Below are 18,895 nucleotides of genomic sequence, written 5' to 3' on the forward strand. Positions count from 1 at the left end.
TTTTTTTTAATGAGGGCCTATATGGTTGAAGATAATTTTGTACAACATGCATACAGATGATCCCCAGAACACTATTCCATACAATTCCCCTGGAGAAAAAAGTATAATGATACACGCGTTTTAATACCTCTAGAAATAATTAATGGTTTCTGGCGTAACTTTATGGAACCGATTTAGAATTAGTCCTTTCATTTACCTCTAGAGACTTAAGCAGGAACCATGCAGGACTTATGAAGGAACTTTGGTATTGACTGTATAAATAATTATTTCTTTTTGAGATTGAAATCAATATCCTCTTGCAATATTGCACGATTAACTGCAAGGACCTGTGTCTTTTTGCAAAACTGGTACATAAGTATGCTGAGACTTTGATAGCTCCACCTAAAATGAAAGTGTTTAAAATTTACTTAGTTGATTAACCTTCAGTGATTTAATTTATTTTTCTATTGATACTTTGTCAAAATGCATTTTATAAGAAGGAACTAGACAAAAATCGACATAATAATTAATCCATCTTGCAAAAGGTTGCAAGATGGGTTAATGAAATAAGTTTTCAAAACAAAGAAAAGATGAAAGAATCATAAGAGAAACTAATCGACAATTTCACATTATTTAGATTAATTTAAATTTTCATTAGCTTTCATAATGATTTATTTATCTCCTAGAGAAATTGATCAAGTACTTCACATAACATTTACTGCGGGTAAATTACTTTTGTTAAATTAAGTTAGGAATTTAAGCTAATTCTGATTTCACTGAAATTTTTTTATTTTGGTTTAACTTTAGTCATTTAAAAATATATTACACAAACTAAGCAGGGGGTGTGGCAGTCCAATGGGTAGCGTGTTGGTTTCCTGCCATGAGGGGCCAGATGTGATTTGCATTGATGCCTCTTTGAGTCCCTCTGCCCTTCGTCCATGCTGTGGGATTTTTTGGGTACCATACCTTCCTGGGGAACCACAGAGTGGTATATGAAAAGGAACTGGCCCCCATTATTACCCTGTTGATTAATGAATGTCACAAAATTCAGCTAATTACTAGGCGAGGTATATCAAAGCCAACCAACGAGTACATTAATGTTGTTGGATTAAATGGAAAAAATCCCAGTCAGTATAAGCTTAGCATGTACCATTTTTTCACCCAAATCCATAATACTTCAAGTCAAATTTTAAAACAAATCGAAAGTCAAACTAACCAAAAGATTAAACAAGCGTATTCACAGTGATCAGCAAAAAGATTGATTATCACAAATATGTCAGTGTAGCTCACCTCACAAAGGCCTAAGGCATGTATGATTAAGAAGGTTGACAGAATACCTCATACCTGGTTGCAAAGGTGTTTGGCAAATTAGGACATCATGCCAAAATTAAGGAACAGACATGAGGCAGTTCATTTCCCTTGGCTGCCTGTGGTTTGCATGTTGAGCACCCTAAAAATAATAGAATTGTGGTGAAGCTAGGAATTTCCCAAAGTCACCAGGAGTCGGACCTGGCCATTCAGAGTTAAAATGAATTATGTAATACATTGGCTACCACACATTCCAGAAGAAATAATTACTTGATTAATTTCCATCTGAAGATTATGTTAATTTAATGGTACAATTTGAAAAAGGAACTTTTTCAATAAATAATAAGTTATCAACAATCTTGCATCGTTTGAATGATTACAAATTGGTTTCTTTGGATACTTTTTGCACTATTTTGCCATAGATATGATGCTTTCAACATGGGCTACTCTACTCTAAAAGAAAGCTAATTTGAATCTTTGATTGCACCTTAGGTGTCATAAGCCTGATAAATTTCCTAATCATATTAATACAAAAAAATCTACATGAACTCACTTGATTTGGCAGATGCTACATATTTAAGAAATGTATCTCAAAATCTTGTGCCACCACCAGAAATTGCTGTCATATTTTACCAGTAAATTTTCATTTTGGAATGATTTTTTAATTAGGTTAGGAATAAACTACAAAATTCAGGTTGAATTCTTATCCACTTGACACGCGATCGAATCTGCAGTCCCACCCCATTTCGAATCACATGCCAGGCGAGGGGTAGACCAGAAGGTAATCAGATTATAAATTGTGGAGCGTCTACAATGACGACGAGTTGGTCGTCGCAAATTAATATTTCAATACGTGAGCACACAAGAATTGGAAGCTTACGCGGCCATAATTGCAACCTCAGTATTGCCGAGGATCGACAAATTTGTCATTTTACGGGAGGTGACCGAAAGCAGAGGTCATTAGCGACATTAGGGATGAATGAGAGAGGAGGAAGGGTGGAGAGAAACCTGACGTCGGCAGGAGTCCACTTTTAACGAAAGGCGCAAAGGGGTCCGCGGTTTAACGTGCCATCCGACGGGCGTCGTACTCACTCGAAGTGCTCTCCACAAAGCAACATCGTAGGGATCGAGATGCCACTGAAAAATACCTGCCGCCTCTAGGAGTCAAACCAAGACCCTCTGGGTGGGAAGCCAGTACGTTACCCACCGAACCATCCCGATCCCCAGTGATGAAAATTACGGGACCATCATTAATCCATCCACAGGACAATAACCGACGACAATTGAGCAAAGGTGAAGATCGGATTTACTGCGTACTTCAACCCCTTGCTCAGTGTATGTATATACCGATGCCAGAAAGCACATTTCAAAATAATTTTTGTAGGCTGACTACATATGAATCAACATGCTACTGTCAATTTTGGAAAGTGGCCCTAAGATCTAGATAATCGAAACCTGACAATTAGAAACTTGATACACTGAACGTTTACGAAGAAACCTAATCTATCATTGTATGTGGCTTGGATTAAGTCACCACTCACCATTGGTATAGAGCTGCCCGTGGTTTCGACCGCTTAGTCTTCTCCCGAGTACCTCGACGATATGCCCTCGCGGGTCCCACGAACTCTGGGATAGCGATGAGTCCATCCGCTTCGATCGGCTGGCTCATCCCGGCCCTCGAAACGAACTGGCGAAACCAAATACCCATCGCCAAGTAAGGGGGGGACTTTGAGGGGAAGGTGGGGGAGGGGGTAGGGGGGTTTATTCGCCAGGGGGAGACTTTGAACCAGAGACCGTGAAATCGAATTGGGACGATGGAAAAGAAGGCGGAGGGAATTGTTAGCCCATTTCAATTTCGAAAGAGCGCATTTTGCGTATCTCCGCAGGGCTTTGCACTGGAGCGATCTGGAGTCCTGCAGTTAACCGCTCCCTTCCTCGCCGAAAGCTTGAGTGACCAGTGTACAGCCAAGACCACCAATCAACAATGAAATTGTGTACCCCTCCAGAAATGCGCGGGCGTCATTAAACGAGCCTTCGTGTGGCCATTCAGTTTCATCAGGACCTCGGTAAAATAAATGTGTTGGCAACGACTATTCCTCAGTAGGTAGTATAAACCTGAATATTTCCTTAGTTTTATTTGAATTTATTACATAAGGGCATGGCACCTTGTACATTACGGGGAGGGCGGGTTGGATGGAGGGTCAGAGTAGAGGGGGTGAGAGGGTTGAGGCACAGGTGAAGCAGCATTTCCAATTCCGCCTCGGAAATGCGATTAGTCAACTGCGTCCCATCCGACGGACTGTGCAGTGCACTGAGATATCCTTGGGTAGCATTCCATTCCTCTTTCGCGTTGACTCCATCATCTCTTTGGTTGGTCTCAATCCCCCTACCCTCATGCGGGTAGGGGGATTGAGAATTCTCCCGCAGTATCCCTGCCCGTCGTAAGAGGCGACTAAAAAGGCAGGGAGACATACCCGAAAAATAACCCCTAGTAAGAAAAGGATACTTTTAAATAGTCTGATGGATTTACTGCCTGCGTACGGCCATGCCATCTGGCCTGCGATCCACATGGGTGAGGGTGTTTAGTTGCAAGTCGTTTAGGTTGCCGCGCCAGGAGACCCGCGAGTGAGGGAAGGGGATCCCAGAGGGTGAGCGCTGTGGTTCCCAACCCGGTTTTGGAAATCTGGTATGGACCAGGGAGCAATATTCCTCTTTGGCGGTGGAGTTCGTGAAAACGGGTGTTCGGGGTCTATCCACTCACAGTCAATTGGCATTCGTCACGTTAATATATTTTGAAAGAAGGTTGGAAGTGGGACCTCTTTTTTCCGAAATTCTTTCTCTTGGTCCTCCAAAGTCATCGCTTCAAAAACCGAGCATCACGTTTCTGAACATTTCAATGCATTATACGAATAACGGAATGAAAAAAAATCGTTCTTTGCCCATAACGATGCAATCAAAATCAGAATTCACAGTGCATTATACAAGTACAAGTGAGATCATACTGGTTTGAATTTGAGAGCATAGAGACCATTATGGTAGGAAGGATCATAGTCAACAAAAAGCAAGCAACGGATAGAATTTTACCCAGGTAAATTAAACGCAGAACTGACGAACTCGGTCATTGTTCAGGTATACATGTCACCAAGCAATCATAAGGAGGAAGAAGTCGATAGGGTATACGATTAGTTAGAGGATATAATCGCGGATGTTCCTGGAGGGAAGCATTTTATAGTGATGGGGGATTAGGATGCAACAGTAGGCGAAGGAAAAGATGGTGATGAGGTAAACTATTACGGTTTAGGTAGGTGGAATGACCGCGGGGAGAAAGCAATTTAATTCTGCATGAGACAGGGGTTAGTCATCACCAGCACTTAGTATAGACGCCCCAAAAGACTTAAGTATACATGGAAAATGCTGGGTTACTCTGAAAGGTATCAGTTAGATTTTATTATGATTAGTCAAAGATTTAGGAACAGCGTGATCCATTGGCGCAGGTTCCTTAGAGTGGATGCGCAATTTAGTTGTTACGAAGTGCAGCGACGGATTCAAAAACAAAAGGGAAGGTAGGCGGGTTAGCAAATGGAATTGAGACGCATTAACTGGATTGACAAGAAAGGAATATCAGCAGGCTGAATTTAAGAATTCTCTAGAGAATATTATATCTAATCTGATCACTTTCTACTGAAGCCAATACTCGAAAAGGAAGAATAGTGGAAGAAAAGAGAAATAAAATCCTTGAAGTAACTCCAGTATCACTAAATTTAAACTTCAAAGCCTCTACATTGCTCACTTGCTTGACTCATTATGACATAAACGGAACATAAAAAGAGAGCGATTTAAGGCTCGGGTTACTGTTGACCGGAAATTAAATCTTAGAGCAGCACATTACTAATTCCAAATTCTTGCAGATGCTGTCAATATCAATTTAGAAGTATATTTAATTCAACACGCAAGGCATCATTTGTCACCTGTCGTAGGAAACGGGGGGGGCGGCTTGAATGATTATCTTATATAGCTAGTGGACTTTTTTTGTTAGTTAAGCAGGTCAGTGACATCAATTTTCACGATAAAGTAGCCTTCGTTGAGCCTAAAGAAATGTTTCATTTCTTTAACTCGCCACGCCAATGGGGCAGCACGCATTCGTCCGAAAGGAACATGCGGAGTGATCGAGAGGCTGCCCGGAGTCCGATCCTTTGATCTTTGAGAGGTGCTGCTCCGGAAACCGGAGGATCGGTTGTCTCGCGCAGCAGCGGGGGATAGTTAACGCTGCGGCGAGGGAGGAGAGATGCGAAGGCAAAACCTCATCCCCGTCTCTAACGGTGCTACAAGGTGCTATCGGAGGATAGCCCCGCGGTATCTGCAGCCTTTACCCCCGCCCCTGTGAGAGAAATGGAACCGTCAAGAGTGGGAAGGGGGGATTCTAGTGATAGGCAGCAGTAACGTCAGACGCGAGATAGTCCCATTGCAGGAGAAGGCAGACCAGGAGGGTGTGAGCCAGCGCCTGACCGCATGGTGCATTCCTAGTGGCGGCGTCTACAGGTGACGACGGCGGTTGGAGAATTATCAAGGCCGCTCTACAGTTTAAAAGAAAATAATAATTGACACTTTATTTCCTTGCTAAATATCAAAGAAAGCTGTCTAATTCAGCTTCCGCGGTTTAATATTTAAGCGTCATTAATTTCAATTACGCGGATCAATAATTTCAGTTTATTACATAGTAGTGACCTTCATAGGGGTCCTGATGAAAGCACATTCCGGCGCTTTCACGGACGTTTTATGCAGCATTTCGTTGCTCTTTTACGAGAAAAAGTTCATGTAAGGCGAAGTAAAATATCAAGGTGAAAGTACACAAACATTCTGACACTTCAGAAGCAATTTGCCGTGCAGCGACGGCCAAAATGCAATCTTGTCATGCAGCGACGAAACGCCAGAGGCTATGTAGGCCGATTGGAGATGTGCTCTCCTGCACCGATGAAGTCTGCCGAAGAGGGAGACGAACGAACGAATGTAGAACGAAATTAAAACAAGAAAACGGGCTGCAAAGTTCCACAGCCCGAAGGCTGAATAGCGATAGTTTGGAAGAATAATTATTCTTCCACGGAGATTGGAGGCACGATGTCAGCCAAGCTTGGCCGGAAGGACTTGGTGTTTGTAGGACCAAGTGTGAAAATGAATTGCGGCAGGAGAGGAGGTGAGAATGGGTTTGGGCGGAGGAAATGCATGTGAACCGAATGAAAACACTGACATGTAGAAAATGTTTAAAAGTATTGAACTGGAGCTTCCTGAGGGACTGGTGATTGGGAAACCACAGATTACAGTGAAAAGTGAACTGAAAACATCCGATTGGAGCACACTCGGGTGTTTTCGTTTACACTCGTTTCCTCCGAAACCCAACAAGCCTTGGGGATAGGAATGGATTTGACGGAGGACTGGGGAGAAGTTAAAAAAGCATCGAGAGAGACAAAACGATTGGTAGGATAGATGATTCAAAATCCCGCATATTCGGAAGCCATAAAGATCAAAATATGAATAATGAGAAGATTAAGACATGAAAATCCAAAGTGTTGATCACAGTGCCAAGAGAACATTAACGTAACCAGCAGAAAAAAATTAAAAACAAATCCTTCCCCGACCCCACTGCCACAAACTAACTATACCAAGGCAAATTACATATATTAGTAGACAAAATTATGAGCAATCCCCTAACTATGATATTGCCAACCTGCCAGGCAATCTCTCCTTGCACAAAAAGCCAGTATGGGTTTGTTCAGGTGCCATTAGCATGGAGACGTTACCAGTCAGAGATAACAGTACACCGGAACATTTTTCTCTTTTTGTTCTGAAAACTTCTAGGACCTGAACATACTTATAATGGTTTTCTTAAATTTTGTTCACTCTTCTGAATTTTTCATTCTGCACATATTTACATTTGAACAGTATAACTTCAGCCAGTGTGTTATCAACATCATAAGTTAGTAGTCTTATGGCTTCTACTTTTCCCTCATACGATTGGTGGATCTTCCAAATGATTGTTTACATTAGCGCGATTAGTTAAATCCGTTAAATAACGAAGTTTTTTAGGTAGACAAAGTAACTAGACTCATGAAATCCCACGGAGGACAATTCCCAATCATCTTTAATTAGAAGTTAACCGACAATTATTTTTTTTAAGTCGTTGAAATTAGGTTGATTCCAGCTAACTGTAAAGGTGAAACTTCATATATGTGCATGTGACAATTTTTTGGTCAGTAAACTGATTATTAAGAATCATTTCAGGCAAGAGAATTTCTCCCTCTGGTTCCTTCGGGTTCTATCTCCATATCATCTCCCATGAAAGTAGAACCACAAAGAATTGAAATGCCACTGACTACATCCACTAGTCATCAAATAGCCTTCACATTGATAACCATTAAAATCACAAGACTAGCTCACATAAAACTATGCTTTGACATGGATGCATGACATTCTTGAGCATTAGTGCCCAATCATTATGTGCAGCAGGCCATGTTTCACAAATTTTTCAAACATACAATCATATAAAATTATGCGATTATAACAGTTTTCAATAATATCCATACAAAAATTCAGTATGTAAATTATACTCCCAAGGTATAGGATCATTTATCGCATGCAAACAAAGACACATGATTTTTGAAGTCAATGAATAGATTTCTTTTATTGTTAAAAACCAGTTTCAAAAATTAACAATATCACACTCCTCTTTTGTCAAATGCCCACACTGTAATGATGTGCACATAAAGCACACCAATCACACAATTAGTGTCAGCATCCACTGAGAAGACAAGGGAGCAGTAGATTAACCAATTTCCAACTATGTACTTGATAATATCCATCAAACATTTACCTCTTACATTTCTTGGTCCAGCAACTGCCAACCCTTTTCAAATTTCACAAAATTTTGGAATATCACAAAGCACACATAAATGTACAACACCTTTTTTTTTAATCAACTTCCCCAAAGCTCGATGATTCCCCGCTTAAAACTTACGCCTTTTTTCATAGAAGAACCGGAAATTCAGTCTTACGCGGGGAGAAAAATAGTAATGTACACGCTTACATACAAGAAATAGCAAACGCTTGCACCGCATCCAAAATCTTGCCAAAAGGGAAAAGTAAAACTGCAGACATCTTGTGAAATGATTGGTCATGATCTACTAACGATAGGTGCACGTCACAGGCAAATTAAGATTAGGTTATCTACACCCACACACTCAACTGGTTTTACAACCTGAGATATTCCCTTCAGTGAATGGCATACTAATAAATTTGTTTTATTTGTAATGCACAACAAGAAAAATACAACACAAGGTCACCATCCATAATTCATTAAGTAACCACTTCCTATAAAAATCATGTTTAAAGGGCTAACTGGGAAGCATTAAACATAGCGTAGCTGCACAAAGGAGGGGCACCATTCTTCAATGGCCTTAGGCTTTAGTTAATTCCTCCTCGGATCACTTTACACCACCGCAATATAGGAAGTGGTCTAAACAAACATCGTAAGTGTTAAGGCACTAAGTCAGGTATGAGGTTTGACATCATTCCCTCATCAAATTACTTACATTACCATCTCATCACATACACTGTAACATCTGCAAACTACACATAGATACAATTAAACACCCATCCCCAATGGAAGAAGTAGTAGCAGACTGGCAGTTGGTGAAGTAGCACAATTCTCAGTTCCAAAATCTTCAAGGAAATTCATTACGACTCCGTGAAAATTAAAATTGTGAAAACAATATATACTATGGGGATATTCCATGATACAAATTAAAAAAAAAAGTAATTGGACCCACAAAAATTGATATAACATTTTTCTCATTCCCACATTAAATGATAACATTTAATGTGCTGGGCTATCTTATAGCTATTTGTGAACACAACCATAGTGTAATTTAAAATACTGACACCTCATAAACTGATCCTGACAGGTGGATTAATACAAGCTTATAAATTCACAAAATTAAACGATGTTACTCTATTAACAGTCACTTCATACAGAAAATTGAATTATTTATATATTTACAACCAAGAGAAATAAATTACATGCCAAAAGCAAAAATATTTGCCACCATTAACCAGTCAAAGAGAATATATATATAAAATAAAGCTCATGAAAATTTGTGCATTTATGACTCAATTTGGTATATGTACAACAACTAAACAATAACAGGCACTAAGGACTACATAATAAACAAGAAGGGTATATCAAGCAAAATGCACATGATGGCTAAATAGTATGAAAATAAATGTTACATAAAACCAAAATCCACATCTATACACAAATAATTACATCAGGAATTATATTGAGCTTTTAACTATAGCTTTTGAGGTTTGAGTTGGATATACAAGAGCTTTTTCTATTGCTGTAAGAGCATAATCTTCCAGACACACTCAAACGAGACTTACAAGGAAGTAAAAAAAATAATCTTCAATAGAGAACTCCAAGCCACACACCTCACCTCCTGATTGGCTGATCTTTTCAAATTTTTCAATGAAAAACTCTTCCGTCAAAATGTATTTAATTTTAGTTCTTAAATAGACTTTCACTTAAAATTTGGGAAGAAAGCTGGCCCTATACCATGCACTTGCTGCTGCTGAGGAAGGGGCTGTTGCTGTATGCCAATAGGAATGCCTGGCACGTAACCCACAACGGGAGCACCTGTTCAGAATGAGACCACACATTACTGCCAAGTTAGTCTCGGTGAAATATCATCTCTACAATGTAAAATTCTTTCCAGAAGATGCCACACAGTCACAAGATCTATTAAAAAAATTACTACTACATATACATTACACTGAAAGGAAACAAAAAAATTTAAAGCTTCAGAAAACAGGTTTTCAGCTAATTCTTCTCATCAGTGATTACACTATGGATGGCCAAAATACCTGTATACCAATATACTGTTTCTAAGAATACCATCTATCTTGTTTCAAAGAAATATTGGAACTATCAGTATTTTTAGCAGCTCAGTATTGATAGCACCCTTATAAAGCAAGACTGCAAGAAATGTGGGAATGGCAAAGATTAAAGCTGCTGTATTCACTTGACTAACATCAAAGAAACTGCACTCAGCTGAGCCCATCGTAAGCCTTTGCCATCAATGTAAGCAATTTTGATGATTATTGTGCTTGTGTCTACTATGGTAAAATGTAGAAATATAATGTTCAGAGAGGCCTCTTCCTGTGAATATGGGTTCCTGTAACATCTAAATTACAAATCACTATTGATTACATCTATTATGTTTGTACATTCATAGCTAATGATAAATACAGTATCAGTGGTAGTAATTCACATCAAGCAGTAACGGTGCAGCAGTAGTAAGGCAGCTGTTTCATAATGTGACACACTGGGAGCCTGAATAACTGCACATTCACAATAGGTACACAGATGTGACGGATGACTCTTGACATTTTTGCAAATTAAGTAACACATTGACATCTGCTAGTTTAAAAAATATTGCTAGGGTAGTTATTTACATCAAATGCAAACAAATAAAATCCATCGGTCATTTTTTCTTCAACTATCACTTTTTATTTTTGGGTAAAATAATATTGAGTCTCTGAAATTTCAACTTTTCCCCTTTCCTGATTTAATGCCCTGTTTTTAAGGATCCAAAGATCGCTTGCCACTCTCCACCACTATGCCACTTCTCCTTTAAAAGACTTCCTAAATATGTGAACTGAATCACCTGCTTTTATTCATCTTACTTTATATTTTTAAGTTAGTCTCCCTCCTCCTCAGGATTCTCACTATATTTCTTTTCTTGTCATTCACATTCATTCCCAAAGTTCCTTAATCTTTATCTCACATTATACCCATTGTGTAGCCAACAATCTGACAGCTCTTGGCTGTCTCTGCAACTGCTGCTAGATCACCCAGTAAATCTGACTTGGCCACCTCACCACTTCCAGCTCTGGGCCTTCCCATTCAACCTTCCTTAGCAGTTATGTTAAGAAATACCAGTAATTATGGATGACCCTGTATGGCTCCCCCTGCCGGTCCTGATCCTCCCTCTGCTACCCTTATCAGTGCCATCTGATTCAGGTACAGTATTCAAAGAAGTCATCAATCCCCGACATCTACCCATATATTCATCAATACTTTCATGTTTTGACAGACTACGTCTCTGTCAACCCTACTCCGTTGAACTTGAAAACCACAAAGTACAGTGGAACCTTGTACAACAAGCATAATTTGTTCTGCGGTATTTCTCATAAAGCGAAGCACTCATTTGGTGAAACAACTTTTTGCAAATAAATTAATGTAAAATACGATGCTACATTCCAAGATGAAAAAATAAATAATGTACAGGGTTTATTCAAAGAATATTATGTATATTTTGTTTAGGATTGTGGATGACTTTCACCTTTTCTTCTAACGCAGAATGAAGCAACTGAGAATGCGAACCCGATTTGTAAAAGCAAACCAGAATCAAAATAAATTATTTATTATTTATGATACATGCCTAATTCCTTTTTACTAGAAAGCTGTCTGAAGAAATTTCTTTTTGCCGATGTATCGAAATTTTATAAAAAAAATAGCTTCAGAATTATCATTAAATAAATTTCTAGCACACAAGGCTACTGCCTTACAAGGGTGATGCCTCAGACACATGGTATGATGAAACAGTTTCTTGTATCTTATCACCATATAGTCCTTGCATACAACAGAGTTACTCTTTTTGGGTTATATCTAAATTGAACTGATAAAGCCTTTTGCCGAAGTCACTTGATCAAATATTCAACGATAAACCGAAAAAAAATCTTTAACAAGCAAAGCTGGTTTAACATTGGACAAAAATATAAAAAATATTTTTAAATATAAATAATATAAAATAAATTTTAAATCCAAATTTGTCTATTGAAAATTTGAATTGTCCTCAGGCCCTTCAATTACTTTTACTTCATATTAAATCTTAAAGTAATTCTCTGAATTGCACTTACTTACTACAACTTACTACAACTTGCACTACATTATGTTCGGCTATCTACATTTTCTAACGTATTTGTGTCTTATGTATAACACAAGAGCAAGTCATCACCAAAATATGATAATGGCAATTTTATTAATATTAGAGATGGAAAAAATAGCTGAATATAGACAAAATATTCTTCATAGGCCTGTTAACTATACATGTAGTTCTAAAAACAACAATTGCAAGCTCATTCGCATTGAGAAATATATTTTGTGACTTGGATTTGTAAGACTCTCCATGAAAATTCAACCTGCAATTTTCTCTTGGACAAAGATCTTTTGGTATTGAAATTCTCATTTAAGAGTTGAAACAATCGGCTTTGAGTATTTTTAAGTGATCATATATGTTCACCATTATATTCTATGAAGTATCATAGTACACTCTTTGAAAAACTAGTTTTGTTTCTCAGAAATTATATTCTTTTATTAAATGATAACATGAAATCATTTTTTTACATTAAATTGTCCTAATACATGGTTATTTTTTTGTGTCACACCAATCACAGAGAATGATAGTTTTAAAATACATATATTGTTGATATAGTGACATTCTTTTAAATTGGCAATCTCTAGATTACACTTAATGGCATAGTTTGAATGTTTTTTATAACAATGAGTTTACCATTGAATGAGAAAAACTACATCATGCACTCACAGTTAATGATTTATTTTAACCAGTATGTGTCCCTTGTCAATAATGATTTCATATACTGTCACAACCAATTTTTCTGCCATTACCACATTGCTGCCCTGTGACAAGTCGTAACTTTGCTTTCGCCGAGAGGGCACAACATTATTCTCCATTAAGTAATATAATGCTCACATCCATTTCATCTAGTGACCCAGGACTGGGTTACTACTCAATAGGATATAATGGTATAACAGTACCTTGTGCTCATATTTCAGCAATAAATGCATACATGCCCAAAATTTAATAAAATGTGTCATTAACCAGGACAAGTTTTTTGAATGTTTTGAGAGTTTGTAAAAAAAAGTTCAGGAAGCCGTAACAACTTGAGACACCTCCTGTAGTTATTTTTTTAAATAAAAGCTAACAGGTAATCTGATAATATTCAAAAATCTACACAGGAAATAAATAATTGGTAATTTCATGCTCTACTTTTATAGGAGTTGAACTGCAAGACCCACCTGGATAAGGCCCAGAACCCACTGCGGCTACCGGAAAAGCAGCTGTAGCAGGCAATTGATTGGAACGAGGAATACTTGGACCCCCAGACACCATTTGGTTCATTGGGGTACTTGAAGCATTACAACCACCTCCTCGTCCACTAATGGACAGATTATCTATATTTATATCCAAACCACCTGAGTTTGTCCATGTGCTTCCAACCTGTACAAATAAAACAAAAACAAATTACTGGTAGTTCCTCCTATGAACAAAACAATGAACTTGATACGGCATTGGCTTGAATACAAGAGTGATATTTTGTACAGTAGTAAGGTATTAAAAACACAACCCGTCTTATTTCTGATGATCCAAAAGAAAAAGGCCTGATCCAGGAATCCAAACAGTAATTTGTATTATGCATTACTACTAATGCAGTACATTTGATTATGCATTTGAACTCAATCCTACCACTAATGAAAACATATTTTATGTTTACTCGATGTTCCTTTATCTGAAAATTTTTTCCTAAGAACTTCACTACTAAGAACAGCCCAAAAAATATTCAGTCATTAAGCTCTGTCATGTGAAACAATAGTAATTTGCAAGTCCAAAACATTTGGAGATTGATGGCTTAAGCCATAAACTCATACCTCAACCCAAAGCATGCATTCAATTGACACCTTTTACAGTAAACTCCAGAGTGTCTTCTTTTCAAGTATTATCCAAGTTGTAGATCATCCATGCCTCACCAATTGGTTTTATATATTGGTGGTTACAGTAAAATAGAAGGCAACAAGATTAGTTATCTATCAGTACGCAGAAAGATTCACTTGTAACGGAATAGCTGTCTGTACAACGGAAGAGATATAATGTTGCTGACATTGTCTTTGTTCTTTAATGAGGGATAATCCACGGAGTACTATTCTAACACCTCCATCAGCTGGCCCCCAAGTGATTCTTCATTAATAATGGCCACCAGGATGCAGGGAAAACGATTTCCTGTTTCAACAAGGCATGTGTCTTACTCTTCTCTTTTCGTGGCTGAATGCTGTCAATGGTCTTCAAAATATGCAAACCCTTGTAGTTATCTCCAATAGTGACTTTTGTTATCCATCCCTACCTTCCCATCTGAGATCTCAGGCCAGAACTTGCTCTTTCCTTCAGGGATTGGGTATATTTTCATAAGGCCAAGATGGTCCACCTGGATTCTCTTCTGTCATCATGGGGCAATGCAATGGGGATCTATTTAGTGGTGATGTTTTCAGGAGGAGTTTATTTTTTTGGCAGTGCACTGCAGGGAAGGAAACCCTGTAAGAGCTTGATCAGTAGACTACTCATGTTTTGCAATCATCTATGCACCTTTGACCAGTCATTGGCACAGAAAATTGGGAGTGTACCCCATCTTTGTGTCTGAAACTTAAACAAAGTAAATGCAATTATCAACTATTTTGGTAACATAATGTTTTCAGTCTTTTCTTAACTGACTTCAAGACTACTTGTCTTTATGATTCAAATTGTGCTAAAAAAATCATATGGAAGAAAATAATACTAAGATTGTTACTATTCATATGGCAAATATGGAAGTGACCTTGTTATGACAATTACATGTTGTCATATTTAAGGTAAAGACAAGTTTTCCAGGCATAAATGGGCATCAAGAAGTTTCATAAGTTCATATAAGAGGGAACTGGTGGGTAAGATGAAAACGAGGAGGGAAAATGTAGAAGCAAGGGTGAGAAAAGGAAAATGGAGAAGAAAATCAAAGCCATGACATCATTAGTCACATAAACATACTATTTTACAGCGTGCAATTCACCTCATGATTAACCCTGGATTACAACATCCTGTATGCTATGTCCAGTGTGTTTTCAAAATGGAATATTTTTCAACTCATATATGATTTTATATCCAAAAATTAAACTCTAAGCATTGCAGGGTGGCACTCACCTAGATGAAGCATGACTTCAGGATGGGGAAGTACGTGTGGAAAGGGGGTATGGTTGAGGGAGCAGATGGGAAGGGAGAGGGTATGGAAGTCACAGGGTGCCAAATTACTCCAGTAACTCTGAAGAAGGGACACAGCCAATTATAATTTTTTTCCCTCACAATGGTTGCGAATGACATTATACCTTCACATAAATACATATGCCATGGTAAGACTGTTCAGTTTTACATTTAAATCAATATTTAATTATTTTAAGGATAGTTATACAAAAGAGTATAACTGCCATTAATTACCACTATATTACAAGATTTTTTGAACAATGAACCTTTTCACCAAAAAGTGACTTCTGTGCAAGTGTCATCAAGTTCTGCTAGGCTAGTAACTAATTTTTTCTGAATAATGGGACTTTGTTAAATGTACAAGCAATTACACTTTTTCCCTAGTAAAAAAAGTATTCATTTGGAAATGATTTGCTCATTGAATGTAAATTGGGCACTGGTATGACGACCTTGTTTCTGGTGAGCTGCACTATTAAGGACATTACCAGGAGTTTTGCCTCAATACATATATTCCTGGATATGGCGAATGAAGTATATTAAAACTTCTGAAATGCATTTCTTTCTGCTGTTGATTCCGTTAAAATCTATAATGATTAATCTTTGCAAGCAGTGAGATAAATGTTCACAATTTACCATTTTATTTCCGGTAAGAGATGGAGACTGCTGAGCTGCAGCATTAAGAAATAAACCTTGATTTGGCTGAAGGAGAGGAGCACCCTTGGCCATTGGATTGTGGCCATTATGCATTCCTGGAAAATAAAATAACATAATTACAGAATGAATGCTTACAACCATCCTCATTTTTCATTCACTCCACTTCATTGATCATCTGCCATGTCAACCTTCATTTACATTCATCAGATTTCTTTATCACTATCATTTCTTTATCCTTTCCTTCACCTTGCCTCATTTTTATCCTATTTCATGACTACCACAAATAAGATTTATAGGTAATAGCTGCTATCCTAATCATAAGATTGGTACTTCACAACATTCAATCATATTTATCATTATTAAAACCATCAATATGTGACAAGCTGTGAGTTATCTTTTTTATTTATGTATTTTTTTCAGCATCCCCAATGAAAATTTAGTATTTTTTTCTTTCATATGAGAACTCAATAGTATATATTGTATATTTTGTTGATTTTTGTTTCGAAAATTGTTTTCTATTCCAAAATCACTTAATGCATTCATAGCTGAATAATATAATCATGATTTGCTTCTCCACAAATATGGCTACAGAAAAAAACAAATATTAATTCATTTACCACTCCTTTCAATGAAGGTAAGTGGCAAAGCATCATTTAAGGTCAAATTTAAATTACCCCTTGCGACAGTTTTAACCCTATTAACCTGCGAATTAAAAAGTCTAAAGGAATTTGCTGAACTCCTCACTGATACTCCCTTTTGATGTAACACTACAGGGTTGTTTAGCTGTTATTTGTTAATTTTTTTAAGCCAACTGTTTGTGTGAAATGATAATGCCAAAGGAAGGTTTATTTCCTGTATTATTATTGAAAGATAACTTTTTATTTTTCTTGGTAAACAGCTCATAAGAAATCATGGCCAGAACTGCAAGGCATTTATCAGCATATTTTTCTTTGATCTTTGGCAATTCATACACTCGAAGAAAAAAAACAAAGGAGATTTGCAAAATACCAAATAAAAAACATTGAATTGAATTCTACTGAATAAATGCAACAAAAATACCAATGTAGAATCATTCAATGTTTTCTATCATTGACCTTTGTGTAGAATTCAAATCAAAACCATCCTTTTCCAGAATAACTTCAATGCTGCATTAAATTTGGAAATAGTCAGCGCACCTTTTTAATAATAATATTACAGTTTCATTTGAACTTAGTAAATTGAAACCATTTTCTCCAAATTATTCATTCTTTTAGTAAGGCAACTTAACGAGATATTTCTTGAAAATAATGCGCAAGCATTGAAACCATTGACAACTACATTTAATCATATGAAAAATCATTGAGCATATTTTATTAACAAACGGTGCTGAATATTAACATGGAAAATGTTAAAATGTACTATAAATATACTACTTTTATTGCCTAGGAAAGTGTTGAGCGCCACGAAAAAACAGCATGTAACTGTATAAATCATATTGGTCGATTATATGGTATACAAACCAGCTACTTCTCTAATGCAATGCCATTATGACATCGCTATAATCTCACATACCACCCATCTACTCACAGTAATCAACCTGCAGATTGGTTTGTTCAATAAGGATAGATTTCCCATCATACTAATCTATACGGCATGTGAAATCCATATTTTCACAGATATTTATGGGGGCCAGTTTGTTTTTCTATACCACCGGTGGTTTCTCAGGAATGATATGGTGCCCGAAAAATCTTGGGTAAAGCTGACATAATACCGAATCTAAGGTAATGATGTGTATTGGTACTTAAAAGAAAAGACATGTTTGAGACACATCTGGAAGACTTCAGCTTGATTGCAAATATTCGAGACTAACACAATACATTGCAATTAGAGTTTGAATACAAATGATAGTGATAAATAAAAGTATGCCATACATGATTTTAAGTCATTTATTGCTATTATATGATTATCATTTTCAGCATGGGATCAACTCAGAAAATATTAATAAAAAGAAATACTTTACTAGTAAGCTAATTAATGCAGATAGCTACAGACACACAAGTGTTGCTTAACGTGACTTTTCGCATAACGAGTGACGAGGATAAAGGAATTACCGGATTCATTGTGCGGCTGCTACTGCAGTTTGTCTTTAGCACTTGTTTCACTAGCATCTTAGTGCCACTACTGATCACACATTTTTCCAAACTTGTATTCAAGTATATTATTAGTGATTTTTTTGAAGTAAAGTTTAATAATATTTCATCCAGGGTTTTAAAAATGAACCCAAAGAAAAATCCATAAGAAGAAAGCCATAAGGGGTTAAAAATAACAGTAGAAATCAAAAGTAAAAGCATTGAAAATCAGGAACAAGGTGCAAGCGTGGCTGATCTAGTTTGTACATCAACAATCAGTCAGTATCAATGATTGGCTTTTAATTTAAGAACAAGGCCAAGACTACAGAGAAAGATGCTTCAAATAAAGTGACAAGAGTATCTACACAAGAGTTATGTATTCTTAATGATGTTGAAAGTTGGTTCTCTTATGAATAAACGAAAAGCAATTGCAATTTCACACCATGAACGAGAATACTAGTATAATTTGTGATAAGGGCAGATATTTTTGCTGACCTAACTGATTTTTGCAACTAAACAAGTCGATCATCAATGGCCGGAAAGTATTTTAGGGTAGCCATGCATAGTTCGAGAAGTGTACGAGAAGAATCATCATCCATGGCATGGTGAGGCTAGGTGAAGCAGCAAGCTCAGAGTCAAAGGCAGTAGAGAACTTCATCAATGACTTCAAAAAGCTAGTCGAGTCCTAGGTTTACTTGCCACAACATGCTT

The 18,895-nt window shown here is 37.2% G+C and overlaps 1 long non-coding RNA gene across 1 annotated transcript; it reads right to left on the reverse strand.

Moving 5' to 3' along the window:
- Positions 1-204: 204 nt before the first annotated feature.
- LOC139688414 (uncharacterized) lies at positions 205-2,953 on the reverse strand. The gene is made up of 4 exons (XR_011700742.1): positions 2,829-2,953; positions 1,324-1,429; positions 806-949; positions 205-381 (listed from the first exon to the last, which is right to left on the reverse strand). It is a non-coding gene; the product is annotated as an uncharacterized lncRNA (long non-coding RNA).
- Between the last annotated feature and the right edge of the window lie 15,942 nt (positions 2,954-18,895).

The sequence above is a fragment of the Hetaerina americana genome, unplaced genomic scaffold (genome assembly GCF_022747635.1).
Source record: "Hetaerina americana unplaced genomic scaffold, ioHetAmer1.1.p SCAF_2, whole genome shotgun sequence".
Taxonomy (NCBI): domain Eukaryota; kingdom Metazoa; phylum Arthropoda; class Insecta; order Odonata; family Calopterygidae; genus Hetaerina; species Hetaerina americana.